The sequence below is a fragment of the Solanum pennellii genome, chromosome 10, assembly GCF_001406875.1.
Source record: "Solanum pennellii chromosome 10, SPENNV200".
In the NCBI taxonomy this organism is placed as follows: Eukaryota; Viridiplantae; Streptophyta; class Magnoliopsida; order Solanales; family Solanaceae; genus Solanum; species Solanum pennellii.
This window is the reverse complement of record NC_028646.1, coordinates 53,358,220-53,385,056: the sequence shown is the minus strand read 5'-3', so window position 1 is coordinate 53,385,056 and position 26,837 is coordinate 53,358,220. Positions and strand designations below refer to the sequence as shown.

Sequence of the window (26,837 nt, the reverse complement as noted above, 5' to 3'; positions counted from 1 at the left end):
ATTAAGTATAAAAGATGATAAAAGTAACCCACTATTTATTCCAAGGTTATCTCCTTTAATCCCCTGTACATAAATTATTAACATTAACCCACAAATTTTATAATTATAATCAGGAATAGTCCAAAGCACCCCTTTAAAACTTTAGAAGAAATCCGACCCAGGTGGAATTACGCCACTCGTGACGGCCCGTCGTACCTGCGACGGTCCGTCCTACACGTCCGTCACAAAGTTCAGAGACTCAATTTTAGTAAAAGGTCTGTGACGGTCCGTCATGGCTACAACGGTCCGTACTGCAGTTCCGTCGTGAAGTTCAGAGAGTTGATCCCAGTACCCAGATTTTCAGAGTTTAAGTGTTTTGGAACGATGACCCCCGACGGTCCGTCGTGACCATGACGGTCCGTCGACTGTTCCGTCGACTCAGCCAGTTTATATCAAAATAATCTTGCTGCTCTAATCGACTAAACAGGTCGTTACAATGATATTGTAGATATCACTCCCTAGTTTAAGTCTCTTTTAATTTATGAATTTTTTGATATTTTGAAACGAATTTTGAAAGACTTTATTAGTCTTTAAATTGTGATTTAGATACTTTTGAATGTTAATTTAACTTTGTTGTTTTATGTTTTGAACAGTTTAATTATAATGTTGTGTGTTGATTGGGCTGAATTGAATTGCATTTGCAGGCAGGCAGCAGAAACTGTCAATTTTAGCTGTAATTTTTTTTGCAAAAACGACGGATAGGCTTGTTTTTTGCATTGCTTCTCTGGGTATTATATTTTTAAAATAAAACCCAAAAAAGTGACAAACAGTGTCCTTTAGTCCATAACTTTTCTAGATTTAAAAAAAAAAGAACTTCGAGAAAAGCGGCGGACGGGGTCCTCCATTTAACGTCGACCCAAAAAGTGTCGAATATGAATGCGTCGCTTTTTCATCTGTTTTGACAAAAAAAACAGTGTGTCTCTTTTGGTCTTTGTTTTCAGTAGTTTTTAAGTAGTACACTTGAATCAAGAGGGACATGTATAGTTAAAAATTATTGGTAGTAAGCATAGTGATAAGGTAACAACACAAAAAGTAGTGTTGGTTTATAGGCTTATGAAAAGATTTTCGATTAATGTGGCTTCGATTCTCTGACATAATATGTTAATGTTTTGAAATAATAAAAGTTGGAGGTATTGCAATGGGGGTTTCATGAATCATTTTATCTAGGGGGAAGGTGTCAGGATGAATGCCCGAAGTTATAACCATCGAGGATGCCATATTAGGCAAGTCAGTTGGTTCATGTGACTAAGACTAAGGCACAAAACACTTCCCATGGACCTGTGCTCTATAGTCTGATCATGGACATGTGATCTCTACTCTGATCATTAGCTTACAGGTCGGAACAATAGTTGGATGGGTCAAATACTTGGTAGACGCAACATATCTTTCTCAAAAATAATAAACAAAATCCATTCTTTTACCCCTTCTTCCTTCTTCAATTCTTGTATAGTTTATCTGAAGATTTTTGCTTTGGAAATCGAATAAGAGTAACATGTATTATTTTAAACCGGGGTTTCATATGATGTAGCTCGTCTATATGTGATTACACTTTCTGAGTAGTAAAACAAATTCAATTATCTCTCAATGTAAGTGTTTGATTAAATCTTATTTGAGACTCACTCGATTCAATCTCCATAAATCTAATGTTGAAAGAGCATAAAAAACATAAATGATCAATAATCTTAAAACTAAAACTAAACGTAATCTTATATTTTAGAAATCGATTATAAAAGAAAATCTTGAATAATGAATTGCACAGAATATTGGGGGAATAATACGTGTGCTGACAGAATAATTGATTCTTATTTCAATGATCGTATTGAAGGAACTTTAGGTATCATAAAATGAACCCAACTAAGAAAAATATAAAGAATAATGTACAAAAATACTTACTAGCTTACTTAATAATCTGATAATTAAGGTCTAGTAGAGACATTTTGTCAAACACATCTTAGTTAGGTTTGACATTTGAAAAATCTAAAATAACCCGGGCATGTACGCCTCTTATTCTCAATTTCCATTTCTATCTTGAGAAATCGATGGTAAGCCGGAAAGGATCGATTATATGAACCATGATTTAAGATTTTATTTTTATAAAATAATTATTGACCTTTATATCATTATGAGACATATTAGATTCTTCTTCTACTAGAGGTGAACCGAGTCCAATATTATATAACTAATTTAAAGTATAGTGACAATCAGTAGATATAGTCCAAGATATTTTTATAATGTCTTAATTTTTTGCATATTAAATTTAGGTGTTCGGTTATTTTACAAAATTAATTATGAATACTTCAGAGCATTACATATAATGATACTAGGGATTAAACTTTCTTAAAAAAAATATATATATATATTACTGACAATGAGCATAATTCATCAAAATATATCTCACCAAATAGTTTTATTTATTCATAAAGATATATATAATACAGATAATACACCATTGTACTTGTGAAACATCACACAAATAGTATTATTTATTCGTAAGGATTTAGGATAGTAACAATACTCAATCTTGTTATTAAATGGTAATGGGGACTGAGATCTATTTTCCGACATGGTGAGTCGCAAGGTTTGATGAGGCCAATAAGAAAATCCATAAAGTTAAGGGGCTCATGAATATTTTCATTCATTTTTTCATACATCATGCTCCAAGTAATCAAGTTTTCCTTTGCAGTTTATATAACTGTCATTGAGTTATATAATTCATTCATATATCCTTCAATAAAATTGAAGGTCTTCGATTTTGCTGCATCATCTACGTGTACGACCTGTTTGAAAGCCGCTCCTTGCCCCCTGAACATATTAAGAAAATAATTTAAGTTCAAACATGAATGCTAAATAATTGATCGCTTCTACCATAGCCAATTGAAAATGGAAAAATATAAGAAGCTTACCAAGGAAGATTTTCCATCCAATAACATAATTAGTTTTTCCCAATTGACCATCATGCAATGTGAAGTTCGTTACCTTATTATGAGACATGGTGGATGTTTGGTGTGGATTTGATTTGAAGTGGTCATGAAGCAAATCTCCAGCACACTTCATCTTTAATTTAGAGATCAACTTGCCTTTAAAACCCATAACTTAGAATTGAGTGATATTTTGTTATAAGAGAAGGTTTACAAATTCAGTGAGATACATGCAGGCTTTATATAGAGTGTGTGATTTGTCTAGCTAGTTTAAATATTTAATATATTTTTTATTTTAAAGAATGTGGTCTATTTTTATAGATCAGGTGGCAATATTTATGCAAGCAAAACCCATAGTTGAAATATTGAATACACATCTCATCTCCCACCATATTCAGTTACTACTTCAATTTTTTAGGTTAAATCTGCACTTGATTATTATAAAACTGAAAATCAAACGGTTTAAGATATTTCTAATATTTTATAATTACATCCACTCGAAAATAAATCATGAATTTTATACAAAATCTTCAAATTATTTAATATAGGCGAAGTCAAAGTTATGTGTTTGGGAGTTCTAGATCAACATTATTTGGGGGTTCACTTGTTCAAATACATATATTTAATTAATCTTCTAATACAAATATAGGATCTACAAAAAAAATTAGTGGACTCGTCTGAGCCTATGAACCCTACCTAACTCCGCCTCTATTAAATATATAAGTTAGTTAACAATATGAAAATAATGGAACCTTTTTATGGAAAACTGTCTCTCTTTGTACCCCTAATTAATGACCTGTCATAATATTGATTTCAGATATTTTTAAATCAATATTCATCGCTCCAAACTGTATAATCCTTCAAATTGTTATTCCCTCCCTTTCAATTTTCTTGTTTTACTTTCTCTTTAAGTTATTTTTCAAAAAGAATATGTTTTTTATATTACACGACTTTCTAATCTCAATTTTTCATGTGACATATTTAAGATCAAAAGAGCAAAGGATATTTTGATATATTTAATATAGTTTTAATTTAACCCTACAAGTTTTGTCTAATCCTATATAGTAGGTGAGCATTGTCTAGGTAAACAAAAATTCAAATCTAAATTAATTTTTTTTGGATATTTTGTTTGAGTTTTTTTTTTAAATTGAATTGGACTATGTATTTAACTTTTAAAGTTTATGAATTTAAAATTGTATATCATATCGGACACTTTGGATTTGTGGATATAAGAAAATCCTAAATATATATCTTTAGCTCATTCTTAACTATTGTCATTTCGATTTTGTGGGACAAAAAATAACTAATGATTTTAATAAATTTGAAAATTTTATAAAATGACATTAGTTTAATATTTCTAGTTATAGCAGTATAATAAAACTTTCTAGTTGTAATAATTAAAAATTTTAGTTTGTAACATTTATGTAACAAAAAAGTGTTTTTAAAAGTAATTGTAAAAAATCAGCTTTGAAAAAACAAAAAATATAAAAAAGGATAAAAAATCAAATTTGAAAAAAATGAAGAAGATAAAAACAAATAAAGGTGTATTAGTTAATTTTGAATTCATTGATCATAATTGTTAACTGACATAAATTTAGGAGATTCAAAAAATTAGGAATATTTATTATATTTAATTCACTCAAATTTGTTTACATTAGAAAACAAAATTAGATGTTAATCATTTTGTTCAAGCGTTATCCTATCTTTGTTTATTTTTTTTTTAGAATTTGGCGTCACTTGTTAGGAATTTTAATGGCTTATGAAAACATAAACAATATATGCATTCATAAATCCTATAAATTATTCATGATCATAGCATTATATGATTTTCACAAAATCCTATTAATATTATATTCAGTCAAGAATACATACTCGAATAAGTCATAGTGATTTTAAAGAATCTTGACTTGAATTGAGTGGAAGTCATTTCTTTCTTTTCGTTCTTCACATGTTGTTTTTCTCTCTTGCCTTATACTTTAAGAATAATTTTGATGGATAAAACTATATATTTATGCAAGAGAGAAGGCCCTTTAATTAAGAGTATTTTTTTTACATCATTCCCACCTTTCCATCATGGTGAGTAGTAATATAATGGCTAGTTTAAAACTATCAAGTATGCCCCTACTTAATGGGTAGTTGAAAGAGGTAATGGGTAGTGGAAGACATAATGGGTAGTTGGAAGTTACTAAGTAACTTACCCACTTGTCTACACATGTAAGTAACTTTTCCCTTTTTCCACTTCTTCACACATATTTATTATTTGATTATATTAATTATTAAACCAAAATATAGTTAGTGGGCCATAGAAATTTACATTGTCCCACATGGCGCACAACCTTTAACTTAATGGTTTAATATGCATCTTAATCGTCATGTGCACAATGTTCAATCCAACATCATTCGTCGTTATTATATAAATCAACTAATATGAATCATGTCGGTTGTACACCACATTATTTTACATAGTCCTTCCATGTACTAAAATATTAGTCTATTGCCTAACACAAACTATCAAATACATAACTGGTCCGCAATAATGCTTAGAATACTTTTACCTAAAACAAAAAATGTCATCGTCATTCTCAACATACCGTATACAAGAGAAAACAGGTTATAACAAAAACATATATATAGTTGAGATCATAGTGTCAATTGTATAAACATAGTAAAATCTTTACAAAAATCATTCATTGTTATCTATAAGAGACATTCTTTAAACATGTTCAACAAATGTTTTGGGCGATAATCCTTTCATCAAAGGATCAACAATCATAAGTTTGGATCTAGTATGTTCAATTGTTTCCTAATGCTTCTAGACTTCTTCTTTAACTGAAAAGTATTTCAATTTCATATGTTTGTTACCCTTAGAATACTAATCATTTTTAGGAAGAAGATTGTTGCACTGTTATTACAATAAATTTTTAGCGGCTTGGAAATACTGCCGACCAGTCCAATTCTTGAAATAAAGTTCTACAACCAATTAGCGTGAATTGGATCATTATCAATTCCCTAGTCAATTTTTTCCTCATTTAATTATACCAAATAATCATCAGAAATAGCAGATCACTTTTGTTTTGCCATTTTCTTAATGCTACTTCTTGTGGTACATCTATTGCAGGTTCATCAATTATCGCTTCATCGAGATTAATAAGAGCATCAATTTGTTGTTCTTATTTATTAATAAATTGTACCACAAATTTAGGAACAACATATTTAAAAGAAGTAAAAAGTAGAGGAACCGTCACCCCAACTTTTTTAATTTCCACTTTACGTGTTTCTTCACTCCCACTAACTTCACAATTCTAAGTGAGCCTAGCATTTCCAGTTTCAACTATTCTTTTACTGCGATTAGGACGGTAAAATCTATATCCTTTTGTTTTTCTTGATAACCAATTAAAAAACCACTGATTGATCTTGAAATTTAGTTTCTTTTATTGTGGATTATAAACTTTAACTTCTACCGGCAACCCCAAACATGCAGGTTCCTTAACTTAGGTTTCCTAGAAGTCCATAGTTCAAAAGAATTCTTTCATAGTGCTTTACTAGGAACCCTAATATGTAAGTAAATGGCAGTCCTTAATCTATAGATCCATAATGAAAGAGGAATATGTCACGCCCCGAGCCTACACCCTGCGCGAGATTGGCACTCTAAGACCATTGTTGGTCCCAAGTGAATCATTTTTCTAGCTTACTTACTTAGTGAGAGACTTAAAACATAAGAAATATATATATAAATAACTTATGAAATAAACTGAGAATGCAAAACATGTGAAATAAAAAATTAAAGACTCATAACTAGTTGTTTCTCTATCTATCAAGCCTCTAGACAACTGAGATGGATGTTGGGACAAACCTCAAAACATCCTAATGAACTAAACTAGAAAGAAATAAAAGAGTCCTCCAGAATGCAAGGGGGCTCACCAACTGACTCTGGAGTGCTCAACTAGATCAACGGTGTGTTGGATGTCGCTCCTCGTTGCCCGTGTCTGAATCATAAACGGATGAAGGCCAACTGACATCAGTACATTCAATGTACGAGTACGCGAATTGTAATGCTAAATAACATAGGCTTGAAAGAGATTCTTAGAGAAACACTTACCTTTACTCTGCTCAACTTATGTACGCTTAATAACTCATATCAGTATAAAATAGTTTAAAACGAGTGAAATATAATTGAAAAGTTGTTTAAAACATGATGACAGCTCTGTGTATATGCAAGGATACAACATAAATGTATATAAAAATACAATAAATTGATGTATATAAAAATACAATAACTACTATGGGAGGTTCTCTAACTGACAACCATCACATTAGAGCTATAGTGATGATACAACGATTCACCTCACGATGCTAGTGCATCTTATACCCGGCCAAACTTATACGACCAGAACATTGGGTCGGCGGTTCGCCAATAATTTCTTGGACTCAGAGTTTTACAAACTATACCTTTAAGTTGTCTAGAGTCGAATGATCACAGACATATTCTACCATTATTTTTAAAACAAAAATAAGTATAAAAAGGTTTTTGGTTGCCTCCGAAATAGTGCCTTAGTTAACATCGTGGCATGATGCAAGTCCACTTTTAAACCTCACTCTTAGGGTTTGAAGTAGTGTCCCTAGGCAAACCCCCTATTATCAAGAGTTCAAATGCGTCGAAAGCTGGCCCATCTGGGCTTCCAATTGATTGGTTGAGATAGAATGGGACCTGACGCCAGGGTCAATACATCTTTTTTTCATTTCTTTTAAAATCTTTTTTGAAACCTGAACCTTTTTGAAGATACACGAGAGCATATTCAGACTTTCCACCGTCTGAATCCTTTTGTTTTAAACATTCGTTGGGAGGCACATACCTATCCCTCTCCCCCTCCTTCCAATTTGGATTTTGATCCCTCCATTCCCGATTTTGATATTTCCATCCTGCATCTCTATTCCAACCTTTGTTACCACCCTATATAGGGTATTTTGAACGATAACCTCCACTTTTATTGGCTGTGAAGTTTACCTTTTCCTTATACATGTCACGAAATTTGGATTCATCCGAATTAGCACAACCGACACCCACAAAATTGACACTTCGAGCACCAGCTCCCATGATATTTTTAGAAAAAATTTCAAGTTTTGTCATGATTTTTTCCATGTTATTATCTCTCTTTATCTTTATCCATCTGCTTCTTGGTCAATTTGAATGAGAGGGGAGATACTTAATCTTCACGGGTATACCAGGCCCTATTGATTTTTGTCATTCTATCCAATAGTTGTGTTTCTATCACATAAGACTGTTGCACTAAACCTCCCAGAGAAAGTTGGTCAGCGACATACGTTCACACGCAAGCCATAAGACGGGCATTATAGCACCAATTTCTTGAACCGAAGCCAAGTCTCATGAATTGGCTCGCCTTCAAAATGTTGAAAGCTTTTGATGATGTCCTGAAGATTCATCATCTTCTGAGAAAGGAAAAATCAAACATTAAATATGGTGACCAACTCCTCCCAAGAAGTGATTGAGTCATGTGGCAACTAGGCCAACCACTTGCATGCTTCCTCCCATCACTGAAAATGGAAATAACCTTATCCAGACTAACTTTTAAGAGATGTTCTTGAAGGAAAATGGTCCACATATATCCATGAAGTTTCGCAGATGTTCATGAGAATCCTCATGTCCCAATCCACTTTAAAGTTCCTTTAGTTGCAAAAGTTGCAACATGGTGTTCGTGATGTGTAATATTGCATTCCTTTCAACTTGTGTTAAAAGAATGGCACCTCCCAAGAGATGGGGATCAGTAGCATGAGGATCATTGACATCGTTGAGGTTTTTGAAGTCATCTTGCTGGCCTATTTGGCTGCCATTAACGCTCATACTTCCCGTTATCAATACAAACAAGCAAAACAAAACCGAAAATTAGATTAGTTCAACTATAATAAACAATAACAAGATACAAGGTAACCAAAATTCTCAAATAAAACCTGTCCCTCGCAGCGGAGCCATTTTGACTTGACGTATTAGGATACTCTTTCCAATTCTAAGTGCCAATTGTTTGCAAGTAGTGTTATAAACAAACCAAGGGTTGGGATTTTTCCCGTTGGGAGTAATTTTGAGAATTAAGAGTTAAGTACGAATTAGCTCAAGCTCTTCGTTGCTGAAAGACATTTATTATAAAAAACTTAATACATTAAAAGGGGTGACACAAGTATCAATTATCAAATGGGCGGGGGGTCGTAAATAGTTATAAGATAAATACTAAAAATAATTGAAAATACTAATATGGAGATGGGATGCTTGGGATGTGATAGGAGTATGAGCTCAAATAAACTATGCGGTACAACCTATTGTTAGTAAATTGTTGTGAATATGTGACAAAGCTAGACTTTAGTGGGGTAAATTCTCTTTTGAGAAACTTAACCCGAATCAAATTGGTTTCCCTTAAACACTGATTTTCCCCGATTATGCCCAACCTTTGTCTTAGTTTACTCACTCTCTTGAGATAAAAGTCTGGGAGAGGGTTTAGAATTCACTCTCTCGAGTTGAACACGTTAACCCAGTAATCACCGGCTATCGATTCAGTAGACTTGGTCATAAGACCTCTCTCGAGCAAGCAAAAGACAAGAAGGTGAAATCATACTTACAACAACGGTCCCATTAAATTCAGATAAATATACTAAACGAAATCACATTTAAACAATAAATATATCATCAATTATCAAGACCTAGAAGTATATTCAACCTATACTCACATAATCACACCCCACGAATTGGGGTTTTATCTAGGCGTAATAAAGAGATAGAAATCGATACTAATTGGTGTTTCAATCAACTGGTATGATTGAAATGTATTTACACATGTCTACAATAAAGATTCTTCAATACCCACTTCCAATTTCTTGGAGTTGAATACCATTAAGTCTTCAAATCTTATGAACAAAGTCTCACAAAAACTCTAAGAACTAAAGTTGAGAAAATATATGAACATAGCCTCAAATGTAAAAGTCTAGTAAAATTTGATACTAAGCTAAAAGTAACAACGAATAGTTATAGTTTTTGAAAAATTGTGTTGTCAAGGACCACTCAGTGCCCTTAGTCGGGATCGCAAATCAACTCTGCGATCCTCCCTTTTATATATCTACTCGCCTTCTTTACTTAGCCTTGAACATGTTCGCGTTCTTTAAATTTGGGTGATATAGTAATGCTTTGCGAAACTACTTTTCAACACACCAACTTAAATCTTTCCTTCAGTGTTCAGTACAGTAGAACATTAGGTGAGAATAAGGCCATTCAGCGACTCACCTAATGGGTAAGGCGATCCTCAATCAATCCTTTCTTCATTCGTTCCACTGTCATTTTCTTTTTTTCATTTGTGTCCATGCTTTGGCCTCCAAGTATATATGCATGAAACTCAAGGTTTTCCATCAGTTTTCGAGAAAAAATATGAATTAGACAACATTTATTCAACTTAAACATTGCCCTAAATTATTGCAAATCATGGATTCATTAACATACTTCTTGGAATCATGATTGAGCCGGATGGATGATCGTAAGTTTGTTTTGTTATCTATTTGTTAGTTTATTTTATTTATTTTGCATTCTTTAATATTTATTCATGAACTAACATATTTATTATGTGTTTTGCAGGTGGCATCCTGTAATGGATTCTCTTTGAGCTTTAAAATACTATGTTAGAAGACATTCTATACATGCTTATCACTCTTGCAGCAATATTTAAAATAGTACACGCCAAGCGATATTTAATGAATTTAAAGTTAATATTTTTTAGTTAAGTTTATTATACTTTAATTTTTTTACTATTTCTCTAATTAATACTATTCAACTTTTTTTTACAGTATGAGTATTTGGGTGTCGAGGTACAATTTTGCCATTACGACCACATTTGAGAGGAGGGCATCTGCCAAAATGTCTAGGTGGCTAAAGATAGTTCGGGATGATGATCAATGTCTAGATTATATGTAGCCTCATATTTTTGACGAATTGCGTCTATATTGGCACATTGATAAGTTTAAGGCAATTTAACCACAAGACAAAAAGGCTAGAGGTGGTCTTAAAGGTGTCTCAATGCACACCGGAGGTGCAAACACTGTTGGAACAATTGCAAAAGATATGGTAGTTCTATTTCAAAATTTTAAATAAATAATTAGTTGATTCATATATATTGTTATAAATTTCAGTTTTTATTTATCAGAAAATGAATTGGGGCACACTCCCATTAAACCGGAGGTTTTGAAGATGATTTATGTCAGGAAGAAAGAAAATGAGTCGGATACAGATGTGTGAATAGAGGAAAAGGCTGAACGAACTTTTGTAAGTTATTCTATTTGAATAATATACATGAATAGTAGATATACTTATGATATAAATGTGGAGTCCGATGTTTACACCCCATCGAGAGGACCCAATATATCCTGCCAACGGTATAAAGGCATGCTGGCGTGATCAGTAAACTGATTGCCCACAGAGGGGACTTACAACCTACTTTGCTAGTAGTTCTGGGACTATTTGGGTACACTGAACCCTAGTCCAACTCGGTATTATGCTACTCGAAATAAATTCTGTAAATTTACTAATTATGTTCGAATTTCTGTAAATACTGGATAGCTCAAAACTGAACATGCAACAATTAATCTTGTATTTATGCATTTATAATTGAGGCATGTATATCTTAAGTGTCTTAAATATCTGACCTAGCATGAGTGATTCATGAACGAAAGAAATACAAATCTAGGGTTCTTAAATTCATTAAATAAACTTAATAATAATATGAGAATCTGATTTTGAACATAAAACTAATAAGTTCATGAAGTTATGTTGAAGTTCTAGAAACCCTAGGTCTAATTATGATATCGGTATCACGAATCTGTCTGAAAACTGGGGACCCAATGGGTGAAAGGACCCACTAGTGAAATCCCACATACCTTGTGATTAAATCCACGGAAAAATACTCAAGTTTCGGGGCTGGAATTGCTTGAGCTTGTGGCGTTCTTGAATTAGGGTTCTTGAGATTTTTCTCCTCTCTTGCTTCTAATTTTCTAATTTTCTAAGTTTTAATTTAATGATTTGACTTAGATATATTTCTAGGCTTAAACTGACTAAAATATGATGATGTAGGGTAAAAACGACGTATCTTAAGGTTTAAACGAAGTGGGAAAATATCAAAAGACCCGTGGATAATTTGCTGTCAGACAAAATGACGGCCAGGACTGATGGTCTGTCGTATGAGCGATGCCCCGTTGTTGCCTGTTCGGTAGGCCTTTACTAAAATGAGCATAACGTTTTACTCGGAGATTTGATTTTAGTAAGGTTGGTGGATATGGAAAGATAATTTAATTATCTATCTGTGGGTAGGTCATAGGACACCTAATTCATTTTGTTCTAAGAGTTATGACAATCTGAAGTTGACCCGACTGCATTTCCCCTTAACTATCTGCAAATTTTCCACCTACGTACCATAGGTCCACCTACGGACCGTGCTGGTCATCCGTAGCTCTTGTCAGAGAGTGGGTGAATGGGGGTCTTCATCGACGGTTATGGACAACGGACCATCGTCTGACCTACGGACCGTAAGTCCGTTTGTCATTCAAGACTTAACCAATTTTCAGGGCTGAAATTTTGGGGAGTTTTTGATCCCATCGACGGTTGTGCAGGATAGACCATGGGTTAGGCTACGGTCTGTCGATGCCACCGTTGGTTGCACCAACATATTTTTTTTATAAAGATTGATTTTGGTATGTTTTGGTTACTGGGTGTTACATTATCTCCCTGTTGGAAACAATTGTCCTCTAATGAAGACTAAACTAGCTAAAATAGAGGGAGAGAGCTGCAAACCCTACTACTTAACACTGAGAACTGAGTTCCTGACTGAATTGAGTTCGAGTACATGAAATTACGCTGAAAATGCAAGTACAAACTGAGGGAATATGATTCTAAAACTGAATTTACGCATGAATGACTAAAAAACTGAAGAGGAACGATTACCTCAAGCTGCAGTAGAATTGGAAGGAAAGAGGTGAGGATACTTGGCTTTCATGGCTTCTTCTGCTTCCCAAGTAGCTCCCTTTACAGGTCTGATTCCTCCACAAAACCTTTACTGAACCTAGTTCTTTGTTTCTCAACCTTCCGACATGACGGTCAAGAATCTCGACTGGTACATCCTCATAAGAAAGACTATCTTTCACCACCACACTCTCTAATGGCACTACAAAGGCTAGATCACCCACACACTTCTTTAAGACTGAGATGTGGAAGACCGGATGCACTGCTGCTAATTCTGCTGGCAACTCTAACTAATCTGCCACCTTGCAAACCCTTTTCAAGATCTCATAAGGGCATACATATCTAGGACTGAGCTTCCCTTTTTTTCAAAATCTCATCACCCCTTTCATAAGGGAGACCTTCAGAAAAACCCAATCATCAACTTGGAACTCTAGTTTTTTCTCTTTACATCTGCATAAGATTTCTGACAACTTTAGGCTTACTTAAGTCTATCTCTAATGAGTTGTCACTTTCTCTATAGCATAAAGGACTGAATCTGGCCCTACCAAAGCTGTTTCACTTACTTCTACGCCCATATAAAGCTTCATAAGGGACCATCTGATTACTGGAATGGAAGCTATTTTATTGTAGGCAAACTCAATCAGAGAAAGGTGATCATACCAAATTCCTTTGAAATCAATCAAACAAGCTCTCAACATATCCTCTAAGGTATGAATGGTACTCTCTGCCTTTCCATCAGTCTGTGGATGAAATGTTGTACTAAGGTTAACTTGAGTACCAAGACCTTTCTAAAATGACTTCTAGAAATGAGAGGTAAACTGAGGACCTCTATATGAGGTGATAGACAAAGAAATCCCATGTAAACTCACAATCTCATAAATGTAAAGCTCTGCATAGTCCTCTGCCGAATTTGTAGTCTTGACCACCAAAAAGCGAAAAGACTTAATCATCCTATCAACTATCACCCAAATGGAGTCATGATGTTTGCGAGTAAGCAGTAACCCTGTGATGAAATCCATATTGATCACTTCCCACTTCCAAGTAGGATTGTCGATCTCTTGAGTCATACCCCCATTGTGTTTGATGTTCTACCTTGACTTGCTGGCAATTGGGGCACTTACTCACAAAGTCTGGTATATCCCTTTTCATGCCATTCCACCAATAGACTTCCCGCTTATCGCGGTACATCTTAGTGGCACCCTGGGTGAATAGAATATCTGGAATTATGGGATTCTGCAACAATATGTTGTGTAAACTCGCCCTTGGGAGAAAACCTCCACTCTTTGATTATGGACTGCACCCTCAAGCTCAAGCAAAATGGGATCACTGTCTTGATTTTACTTAACCTCAACTAGAAACACTATTCTTCCCCATTCTTAACTGTTACACCATTGTCTGCTATGCTCATAAGGCGAACTCCCAAGCGAGCAAGCTTGTGAACATCCTTCACTAGCTCCTTCCTTTCTTCCTCAACATGGGCTACACTACCATAGATAATCTACTAAAAGAATCGGCTACTAAATTCGCCTTACCAGGATGATAATGCACACTCATATCATAATCCATAAGGAACTCAAGCCATCTCCTCTGGCGAAGATTCAAATCATTCTGGGTGAACACATATTGAAGGCTCTTATGATCGATGAACATATCTACATGGACACCATACAAGTAGTGTCTCCATAACTTGTGTGCAAACACCACTGCTGCAAGCTTGAGGTCATGAGTTGGATAGTTCTTATTATGAGGCTTAAGCTGCCTAGATGCATAAGCTATGACCTTACCTCGCTACATCAAAACACAACCTAGGTCAACTCTTGATGCATCACAATAGATCACATAACCTGTTTAACCCTCTAATATAGTCAAGACAGGAGCTGTAGTCAATCTAGTTTTAAATTCTGCAAAGCTTTTCTCGCAATCATATGACCATTGGAACTTGACCATCTTCTGAGTCAACCTAGTCAACGGTGAGGCTATGGATGAAAATGCTTCCACAAACCTTCTGTAATAACCTGATAGACCTAAGTAACTCCTGATATCTGTAGCAGAGGTGGGTCAGGGCCACTATTTCACAGCTTCTATCTTTTGCGAATCCACTCGGATCCCTTCGCTAGATACAATGTGACCAAGAAAAGCAATGGATTGCAACCAGAAATCACATTTACTAAACTTAGCGAATAACTGGCGATCCATTAGAGTCTGCAGATAACTCTCAAATGACTTGCATCCTCTTCTTCACTCGTAGAGTAAATGAGGATATCATAAATAAAAACGATAACGAACAAGTCCAAGTACTGTTTGAAAACTTTGTTCATCAAATCATTGAAAGCTGCAGGAGCATTAGTTAGTCCAAACGAAATAACTACAAATTCATAATGACCATACCAAGTTCTGAAAGCTTTTTTTGGAATGTCGCTATCTCTTAATATAAGTTGATGATAAACCGATCTAAGGTCTTAGAGAAATGGCTAGCACCCTAAAGTTGGTCAAACAAGTCATCAGTCCTTGGTATGGGATACTGATTATTGATTGTGACCTTGTTCAACTGTCTATAGTCAATGCAGATTCTAAGAGAACCATCTTTCTTCCTTAAGAACAACACTGGTGCACCCCATGGTGAAATACTAGGTCTGAAGAAGGCCTTATCTAGAAGATCTTTCAACTTCTCTTTCAATTCCTTAATCTCTGCTGGAGCCATCATGTATGGAGGAATAGAAATATGTGGGTATCTTGAAGGAGATTAATTTCAAAGTCGATTTCCCTTTCGAGAGGGACTCCGAGAAGATCTTTTGGAAATACTTCTTGAAACTCACATACTACTGGAACTGACTCAGAGTTGGTGTTTCAAGGCTAGAATCCTTAACACGAACTATATTATAGAGATAACCCTTAGATATCATCTTTCTGGCCTTAAGGTAAGAAATAAATCGACCCATAGGTGCTAAGCTACAACCCTTCCATTCTAAGATTGGTTCGCCTTGTATCTGAAAACGAACAATCCTAGCTCTACAATCGACGAAGGCATATCAGAAATGTAACCAATCCATGCCTAGAATGACATCGAAGTCTACCATTTCTAACTCTACTAGATCTGCTGAGGTGACTTTCTGAGATAGTGTGACAGGGCAATTTTTTTATAACCGTCTAGCTATAACTGGATCACTGACTACAGTAGAGTCTGAGAAAGTTTCTGAGAGAGTTTTTGGACTAACACTGAATATGACTACTATACTGAGTTACAAAAGAAAAAGTCATATCTGTTGTCTTTCCGGTAAGAGAACCATATGTGAGTCACATCCTTGAGTTGGTAGGATGCAAATCTCACCTATCACTGCCCGTTACTTACATCACACAAACTATTTTCTTGACCTCATCAATGAACTTCTGTGGGTCATTACCAACCTGCGACCCTAAAAACACAGGCGGATTCATCCGAACAAAATCAAAAACTCTGGATGCCACTAATTGCCATTTCTATTAGAAGGAACTAGAACCTGCTGATTATTTCTGGTTGATCTTACTCTAAGCGAAAAGCGGAATTGGCATTGTGAAACTCTGCATTTGAACACCCTTATCTGGTACTAGAGGAACTGCGTTAGCATGGTGTGCATTAGCATTCCATGCAAAAGATCTACAAGAAGGAATGATCTTAATCACACAACGTAAAGTTAGAATGGCATTTGATCATTCCTTATACACGATAAGAGTAACAAGAATGTGATGTTTTTCCTAAAACATTTCAAAAAACATCAAAGCCTCCCTCTCATTAGATGTGGTGCACTTCACACCCATGAAAAGGACTCTACTTATTGCGGCTTTTTCAGACAACCTAGGACTTTTGAACCTAGTGCTCTTATACCATGTTTTGTCATGCCCCGAGCCACCCCCGAGACGCGGACACGGAACATAGAACCACAAGTGATCCCAAGCTAACCCTGCTGGCATGATCATGAGAATACTAAAGATAATAAACTAATGTGGAAGCTAAATCATAATTAAATATGAAAAGATGGGGAATACACATATTCTATAAATAAGATATTTGAAAACAATGAGTTTAATACAAAGGAAATATTAACTCAATACTAAGATGAATCTAACTATGTCCGAAATAAGCCTCTAAACTGGACTGGAAATACTGGGACAAGCCCCAGCTAAATCTAGCAAAGAATGAAACTAAATGACTAAAGACTGAAATGACACTCATTACTGTGGTCCTCGGAGAATGAGGACTCACCACTGAATCTGCTGAACTAAAGATTCGAAATCGATCTATTCGTGATCTGGATGCTGAGAACCTGAACCTACATCAAGAGAAGATGTAGCGCACGTATGCGTCAGTACTTGAAAGGTATTGATCATGTAGGATAGAGCAAAGCTGAAATAAAACATAACTGAACAAGCATAATAGCAAGTATAACAATCTGACATGATAAACTGAATTTTGAGCTAACTAGACCCAATGACCAATCAATAACATGTTGAAACTGAATACTGAATAAATTGATAAATGGTCAATGTAGAGAGTCTGACTGAACTGTGGGAGCTACTAATAACTGATAATAAAACCAAATGAGCTAAATGTGAAGTCCGATGAATACACCCCATCGAGAGGACCCAATATACCCTCCAAAGGTATAAAGGCATGCTGACATGATCACTAAACTGATTGCCCACAGAGGGTACTTACAACCTACTTGGCTAGTAGTTCAGGGACTATTTGGGTACACTAAACCCTAGTCCAACTCGGTATTATGCTACTCCCATGATTTCTTTAAATTTACTGATTATGTCTGAGTTTATATTAATACTTGATAGCTCAAAACTGAACATGCAAATTGAGAATGCAACAATTAATCTTGTAATTTTGCATTTATAACTGAGGCATGTATATCTGAAGTGTCTTAAATATTTAACCTAGCATGTGTAATTCAAGAACTAAAGAAATACAAAGCTAGGGTTCTGAAATTCATGCAATAAACTGATTAATAACATGATAATATGATTGGGAACATAAAACTAATAAGTTCATGAAGTTATGTTGAAGTTCTACGAAAACTAGGTCTAATCATGACGTAAGAATCAAGAATTTTACTGAAAACTAGGACCCAATGGGTGAATGTTACCCACTAGTGAAATCCCACATACCTTATGATGAAATCTACGAAAAAATACTTAAGTTTTGGGGCTGGAACTGCTAGAGCTTGCTGCGTTCTTGAACTAGGGTTCTTGAGCTTTTTCTCTTCTCTTGATTTTAATTTTCTATGTTTTGATTTAATGATTTGTCTTAGATATATTTTAGTTATGTTTCTACGCTTAAACTGACTAAAATCTAATAATTTAGGGTCAAAATGACAAATCTTAAGGTTAAAATAAAGTGGAAAAAGACCAAAGGACCCCTCCATAAGTTTATGTCGGACCAAACGACGACAAGGACTGACGGTCCGTCATCTGACCAATACCCCGTCGTTGGGTCCGTCGACTGGGTCTGTTCGACAGGCCTTTACTAAAATGGGCATAATGTTTTACTCAGAGGTCTTATTTAAGTAAGGTCAGTGGGTATGGAAATATATTTCAATTGTGTATTTGTGGGTAGGTCATGGGACACTGAATTCATTTTGTGGTCAGAGTTATGACCATTTGAAGTTGACCCAACTACATTTCCCCTTAACTATCTGCATATTTTCCACCTATGGACCGTGCTGGTCATCCATAGTTCTTGTCAGAAAGTGTGTGAATGGGGGTTTCGATCGAAGGTCACGGACTACGGACCGTTGTCTGACCTACGGACCGTAAGTCCGTCCATCTTCAAAGACATAACATATTTTCAGGGCTGATTTTTTTGGGAGTTTCTGATCCTATCAACGGTTTTGGCAGGACAAACCGTGGGTCAGGCTACGTTCTGTCCATGCCACGGTTGGTTGCACCTGCAGAATTTTTTTCTTTAAAGCTGGTTTTTGGTCTTTTTTGGCTACGGGGTGTTACAAATTTCAACAACAAGGAGCTAGATGCTGATCTTGCTTATCTGCGTCTGCATCATAAGACGATGCATGACAATTGGCATTAGTACATTGAATCTACGTGTATGCGCATTGGAATGCTAAATAATAATTTAAAGCTTGAAAGGAATAAGAAAAAACATACCTTGGCTCTTCTCAACTCAAGAATACTCACCTCAATACATAAAAGGCAACTAAAACACATGCTATATATATATATATATATAAAAAGTTTTTTAAAACAGTGAAACAACTTTGTTCATTTAAAATAATACAATAAAAAGTCAATTTTTTATTATACATGAAAGTAACATCCTTCCTATGGGATATTCTTGATATACTCAAATTATACCTCCCTAAAGAATCATAAGCAATCATTATTAATTAGAGAACCCAACTAGTAGGTTGGAGTCGATCACACGAGGAAAATGGTTAAGACTTAACTTTAAATCACGATTATATATATTTAGTCAAAGTCTTTCCAAAGCAAGTAAGTAAAAGGGGTTTTTGTGAAACAAATTCCTTTAACGATGTAATTAGCAGTTGAACTGAAATAAAATTTGGTTTTATCAAGATGAGAGAGTAACTAGTTTATATGTATTCCCCATAGGTTTATAAAGCAATATTCCTAGCAATAGTAATCTTTTCCTAGTGTATTACATGTTAACTGATAAGTTAGGTAACTCTAAATCCTTGGTCCGATGTCAAGAGAATTTCACCCCGCACCTTGGTCTGTCTATATGTGTATAACTAACTAATCCTTACCATTACCTCATATTAGACATCATAATCGATGTATGGCTTAGTTATTACTTCGCACCAATCGACACCAACTTATTAGATAGTATCACACTAAATCTATGTTGATAATTCATTTCCAATTAACTACCTCTTTTGTCCGTAATGTAGCAACAAGGCGAGTTCTAACGCTGGCCAACATTAAAAAGACTTCTAAATGAAAGAATTATCAATGCATGCAAAACTTTATTCAATAATTATTTAATTGCTAGTCATATGTTGTTAATTACCCATGGTTTACAGAACCCTAGTTGTGGATTAGTTACCCATGCTAGCAAGATCACAATTAATAATTTTAGATGAAGCAATCATGAACTTTCTGAAAAAGAAGAATAAACCAAGAAATCCAACTTGAAATTTCAAGAAAAATTCTTAAAACAGAATCTTTAAATCAACTTATTGCTAAAGTTTTAGAAACCAATCTCCAGCACAGAAAGTGGAACTAAATTAATAGTTCCTATCCCTTAAACTGAGGGTTTAATACCATATATATATATAAAACATAGTCATAAATAAAAAGGTATTCAAATAAGCAAAGTTTTTTTCAGGGAGGTACGCGATATCAATCGACGAAACAATTGACGAACCATCGATCAATCGATGGTTCATAGACTGCTTATGTTAGTCAGGACATAGAATTATTTATGCTCTCAAGATGGCACCTTATCTGAATCAAACTACGGACCAACAGTACGATCTATAGATCTATCTACGGGCCATTGATTCTCCTACTGGAACCTACTGTGAACCAAACGACAATTCACCTGTATGATCCGTCGATCAATTGATGGACCGTCATTATCTCTCGTGTTTCTATACTTAGTCAGACTTCCCTGATTTTCTTTCAATGTCCTGAACTACTCATCTACTATCACACCTACGTTTCGTCTATGGAACGTAGGGCCGTCGATTGCCTCCCTAGGTGTGATATGCACTATTTTAAGTTGCTTTCTTTTATTTCCACTTGAACATCGTTTTTACAAAAGAACATATAAAAGTTGTTCAAATCACTACAAAATGACTTTAGACACACAAAACCCTTAAGTGAAATACATTAGAAATGTCGAGATCTCACGACACATCATGACATGAATTCACATGACGCTAAACCACACATCATGATAGACAAGATAACTCATACGAATCAAATCATGACACAAATTCACCATGCAACAGACACCTCTACTATTTTCCCTTTCACCAAGGTACAAATTTTCTCATTATGCAACTAGTGCTCTCACTTCAATAGAAATCCTCATTTTTAACACAATGGTTAAGTATTTTGGGTACAAGTATCTTTATTTCAACACTTGCACTCAAGAACAAGTTCAAATATAGTTAGTACTCTACTCAATAGGTTTGCCCTTATTTTCACTGTTTAGGTTCATCACCGTAGACTCTAGGATAATGGTAGAACTTTATTGGCTTGTAATGAGGCTTAGGGTCAGGTGTGCTACATTTGGGTATATTTCAGTACTTTGCGGTATTCTTGACATTTTGTTAATCTTCCTGCCTCTTTTCATTGCTTTTAACTCCCCATTTCCCTTCACTTCTTTGCCTTGTTTCCCTTTTTTCTTTAAATATGACTTTAACTTTTCTTTTGCATTTTTTCTCAGAAAACTCTTTTTTCTTTTGTTCTTATTATTTATTTCTCTTTTTCCACTATTCTTTAATTTTTCCACAAGTCACATCTTTAGCTTACTTAAGGTTTTCTTTTCAACATCCAACTCGTTTTATACCCATTTTAGGGTCCGAGCTCATAATAGTAACCCTCAACTCCTGACTTTTCCACTGGTTGAGGTACAAAATATGCAAAGTATTGTCAAGGCACAGACGAGGTCACTTTCTGCATTAGACAATCATCAACTTAGGCTGTTAGCCTATGTCGAGGAACACATGTCAAAAGAGAGACTGGGCCAAAAACATTAGATCCTGGGAAGGTGCATTGGTGAATAAAAAAATCGGTCTATTACAGGCTCAACATAATTGGATAAAAAAGGGACAATTATTTCATTTTGTCAATTTCTTTTAGGCTAGATATTGCTTATTTCGAACAAGGTACTATAATCACTTCCTAGTTTCTAGAGTTGATTCCATTCGCATGAATAATCGGATAACTTCTAGCTAGGCCCCAACAATTTGAACATTCGAATCTCCTCATGCTCTCTTGGATTATCGTTGCACTATAAGATTATCAAATTTCCTAGTTCAAGTTTTAGTTGAAGGTCATGCAGTGGGTGCCTATTTATGTCATGTTTAGAGCGAACACATTCAACTTATCTTAACCTATACATGCAGGCACAACAATGAACGGGGTATCCTTTTTAATAGCCATCATGCTTTGTTTTCATGTTTCTATACTTGTACTCACAAAGACATGTCGTTTCAACATAGATTTTAATAGTCATCTGGGGAAAAAGATCACAGGCAAGAAATTGCAAAGAGATAATTATGAGTTGGGTTACTCAGACTTCACCCTACCACTCACTTTCTATTTACCCCACCCCAACAAAAAAACTTACAATTGTCCCCAATGCCATAAGAAATCAAAGACACACGACGGTGAATGAAGCAAACATGTGGTGCATAGCGCCGAAGACTCTCAACAAGTGGGTGGCTCCAATTTCTCGAAACCTATTGAATCATCACTTGTGCCACCCTCAGTAGTGCCCACATCAACCTACGCATGATCAGTAGTGCTCCTCTCTCCGCTCACCGTATAGAATTAGATGCCCCAACAACAATCTCTAGTGCTCTCCTCTGACATATCTTCTCATCTACTAAAGAGTCCCTCCTAGCATGGACCAGCTAAGTCCTCTCTCTCTTTCTCACATGGGCCTCTTTACTGACCTCAATGGTATTTTTTGAGTTGTGCCTCTTGGTACGAACTGGTTGCTCGGACTTTGTCTCAACAGGGACCTTGAACAAGGCCTCTAGCATCGTGTCTTTAGAGAGCTCAGTGGGAGCACTCTCTTGCTCAATCCCCCGCATATCTAGGCTGGCACCAATATTGGCTCGCAAGATGACATGGTCAGCCTAAATAGTACTGAGGTTAGTGGTAGGGGTTGGTCGTGTTAGAACACGCATCTCAAAAGCATCAAGGCATTTGTGAACCACCTTCATTTGCTGCTAGACACTCTTGTCCACCCGTTTCTCTATGCGGTCCTCTACCTCGGCTATGGATTTTTGCATCCACTGCTGAATGTGATGGATCAATATGGCGATATGTGCCTCTAACTTCTAGACTTGAGCTAGATATACTAAAGTTGCAGCTGGTGGAGTGGATCTAGACAAGATGGGAGCCCTGCTGGCTACATGTGAGGAGGAGGCTGGAGTGGGATGTGCATGCTCTTGTACGTCAGGGTCAGCTCCTTCAGCTAGCTCAATTGTATCTCCCAAATTCTTTCTCAATGGAGGGACCTCTATCAGGGTCCCTCTGCAGGGTTCTGCTACATTAGCCTCATCCCTAATGAGACTTATATATTCTATCCCTGCTGGTCGACGCAGTCTATCATAGTTCCAAATTGGCACTCTTGTATCCCTGCATAGCTTGAAGACAAGACATGTAAAGGGGTAAGTGGTGGATGTTTTGAATGCCCTCTCATGGATCTTCACTATAATCATCCGAGCAAAGTCTATCTCCAGTCCCTCTACTAGTGTTGCCACCATCATCGCCCTATCCCATGTAAGTACATCGTAAGATTTCATGGGCGATAATCGGTGTCAGACCAAAAGCCAGAAAAACATGGTCACAAAAGTGAGTGTAGACTACTTGATCCACCCTTAGGGATCAATAACCCAGTCCTCCCTCTCATCATCTGTCGCACGATATTGGGCTAGACATTTTGAACTGCCTCACGCTTCTCCGTACTTTGCTGAAACTCACCACTATGGATAATCTCCTACCTATATCAAACTCTAAAGTATTTTGCGTTCACTGTGAGCCGGTGGTGGGGCCATATAGGAAGCGATGGATAGTGGTTTCTGATAGGTCAACCCGGTAGCCCCCTGACTAGTGTAGATGTGAGAGTGTCCTATTTGGCAGTTATTGTCCGCCTACCGAAGGACCCTTCGAGAGTAGCAACGTAGGAGGCATAAAACTCCCAGACGATCTTCTCTCTATAACTGTCCAAGTATCAAGCCATCTAGTAAATTTAGTGGAGATTAAATAGTCTGTATACCTCGAGGAATTTCGCAAACTCCCTGTGAAGACGCTGCTTAGTAATCAATCGAGTCATAACCCCCTTCTCATTCAGCATCCTTTCATCCCGATACATCTGCCATTGTCCCTCTACAAACCACCGATTTGATTCATTTAAAACTGTAGTGGGGTCGTCCGGTAGGGTTGAAGGTGAAACCTTTAAACTAATGGCCTCATTAGACGACGCTTCTTGTTTATGGTCCCCTGACCCAGTGGATCCCTAAGAGTTGGAACCGGAGGTAGTGGCTGATTTGGACTTTGAAGCTTGGGCCGACCCAGAACCTGAAGTTGTAGTATAGTCGGACACGGATGCTGAGTCTTTTTCTGAAACGGGGCAGCCCCAGTTGGTTACTCGTATTAGTGTGCGCTCCTCATCAAATTTGAAGGCAGTGACTACGTCCAGGTCACCTTTTGGGGGTTCCCCTAGTTGTTCGGGATGTAACAGGTGGAGTATGTCTACCCGGAAGAAATAAGTAGGATACTTCTCATTAATGGTCTCTTTGTTAATCAAACGAGACGGGTCTATCAATTTAGATTTGGCCCTTTTGGCGTACACATTTTCCTACTTTGAAGCCATTCGTACATGCGGAGTAGTTGCTAGTAAAATAGCATCATATCGTCACACTCAAAAAACAACGGAAATAAGAAAACATGAAAAGAAAAAACACAGATCATTGCTGCAGAGTCTGACACTAAAAATTATTTTAGGATTGGGTGAAATATGTTTCTCTTATTGAAATGACGGACGTGTAGAGTGGTCCATCGATCAATCGACAAACCGTAGTGCACTTGCGTCATTTCAAACTTAAGCTTTTTTTTGGAGTTTCAACCAACACACCCAATCGTCAGTCTGTTGATTGATCGATGGTCCGTAGACGGGGTCTTGTAATATGGGCCTGGGATAGAATTCAAGCCTCTCTCAAGTCCTAATTTTTAGTTTCTTTGGGGACCCATTTTATCACAATAAGGTTTAAACCATGCTTTTTAAGACCCTACAGACTAGTTTGTCATTCCTGAGGTTCTTATTTCGTGCAACTATTGATCCCAATTAATTAAGAGCATGGAACCCTAAGTCAGAAAGTTTCACACAAATTGAGACTCACAAAAATTTATATCATTAAATTTGCTACACAACCACTGTCTATCATCCCCATAGGAGTAATTACGTGACTATAATCATGCAAATTAACTTAATTCAGTCCCAAGTTCAAGACCCATACCCGGATTCCTATGTTTAACTATGAATGAGAATTCAAAGTTATGAGAAATAAAAGTACCTTTCTTAGAACTGTATAGTGGTGTGGTTATGTGTCCTTAGTGATATGAACTTTGAAGATGTATCCTACACGCCCGAACTCGTCCACCAGTCTCTTGAGAATGTAACAAGAAAGAATTTGGGGGGATGATGTTTGGAATGTGAGGAATCTGATGAAGTAGATGATTTTGGAAGATGGGAAGTTTTATTTGGGAGTGTAATAGGGAAGACATGGTGAGATGAAACGATTAATGAAGGAAATTTTAAAGAAAATTCAAAGTTGGAAGTATTTTGAAAGACGTGGCTTTTAATATTATCTGCCGGGTCGAGTCGGATGACTTGAAGAATAGGATCCACAAAACCCCATCGACGGGCCGTGGATCGGTTAATGGTCTGTAGATTGGGACCATCGATTTATTTTATACTTGGATTTTTTTTACATACTTGGGATCTACGGACACCATCGACAGCCTGTCGATTGAACGACGGTCCGTCGATGAGGTCCGTAGACCTCTACACCAGACCATTTTCAATAGATTTTTGACTTAGCCTCCTGCATATGTAACACCAATTAGGTAATACTTTTTGTGTTTTTCTGGTCACTTCTTAGATACAGACCCTATACTAATCTCTAGCCAAGATTAGCACAAAATCAAAAATTAAATAATGAGATCAGCTAAACAAGAATATGACTATTGCTGCAAGGAAAACAAAACATATTATTGGCTTAAGGCTACACCAGGGGTTGACTCTCAAGAAGCCCTTGATTAAACGTCGCGGCACAACACAGGACCCATAATTACTCAGACTTCATCAAGGTGATAGGCCTCAACATCTTCATGAACACTCTCCACATGCCATAGATAGATCTTTATCCTTTGTCAATTTGCTATGAACTTAGCGCCTTCCCTGTTCTCTAGCTGAACCGCTCAATGTGGGAACACTTTAGTAATGAGGAATTGCTTTGTCCACTTGAACTTGATTTTCCTGGAAATAAGCGCAATGTAGAGTTGAATAGAAGCACCAAATCACCAACCGCAAATTGTCTCTTTTCAATTCTTCGATCGTGATACGTCTTCATCTTCTCTTTGTAGATGGATGAAACTCATCAAGCTGATCCAAGTCATTAGCTAATGTTCTGATGCTCGGTTAGAATCCAAATTTAGTCTCTTCATCGCCACATAGCCTTGTACTCTAGCTAAACCGGTAAGTGACAAGCCTTCCCATATAAAAGTTGCTATGGAGACATACCTATAGGAGTCTTGAATGCAATGCGGTAGGCGCAAAGAGCATTATCTATCCTGCTTGACTAATCAGTTCTATTGACGTTCACAGTGTTTGCCAAAATGTGTTTGATCTACCGATTGGACACCTCAACATGCCCGCTAGTCTGTGGATGGTAAGGTGTAGTCATATTGTGACGAACACCATATTTCTCTAGAAGCCCATTGAACAATTTATTACAAAAGTTTGACCTGACACCGCTAATGATGACCCTTGGTATACCAAATATGGAGAAGATGTTCTTCTTTAGATATGTGATAACACTCTTCTCTTCATTTCTCAATAGTGCAATTGCTTCCACCCATTTAGACACATAGTCAACCGCCATAAGAATGTA

At 36.3% G+C, this 26,837-nt stretch overlaps 1 pseudogene; it reads right to left on the bottom strand.

The window, feature by feature from the left end:
- The window catches only part of LOC107001357, a 30,941-nt pseudogene extending 8,190 nt beyond the window's left edge, over positions 1-22,751 (bottom strand).
- Between the last annotated feature and the right edge of the window lie 4,086 nt (positions 22,752-26,837).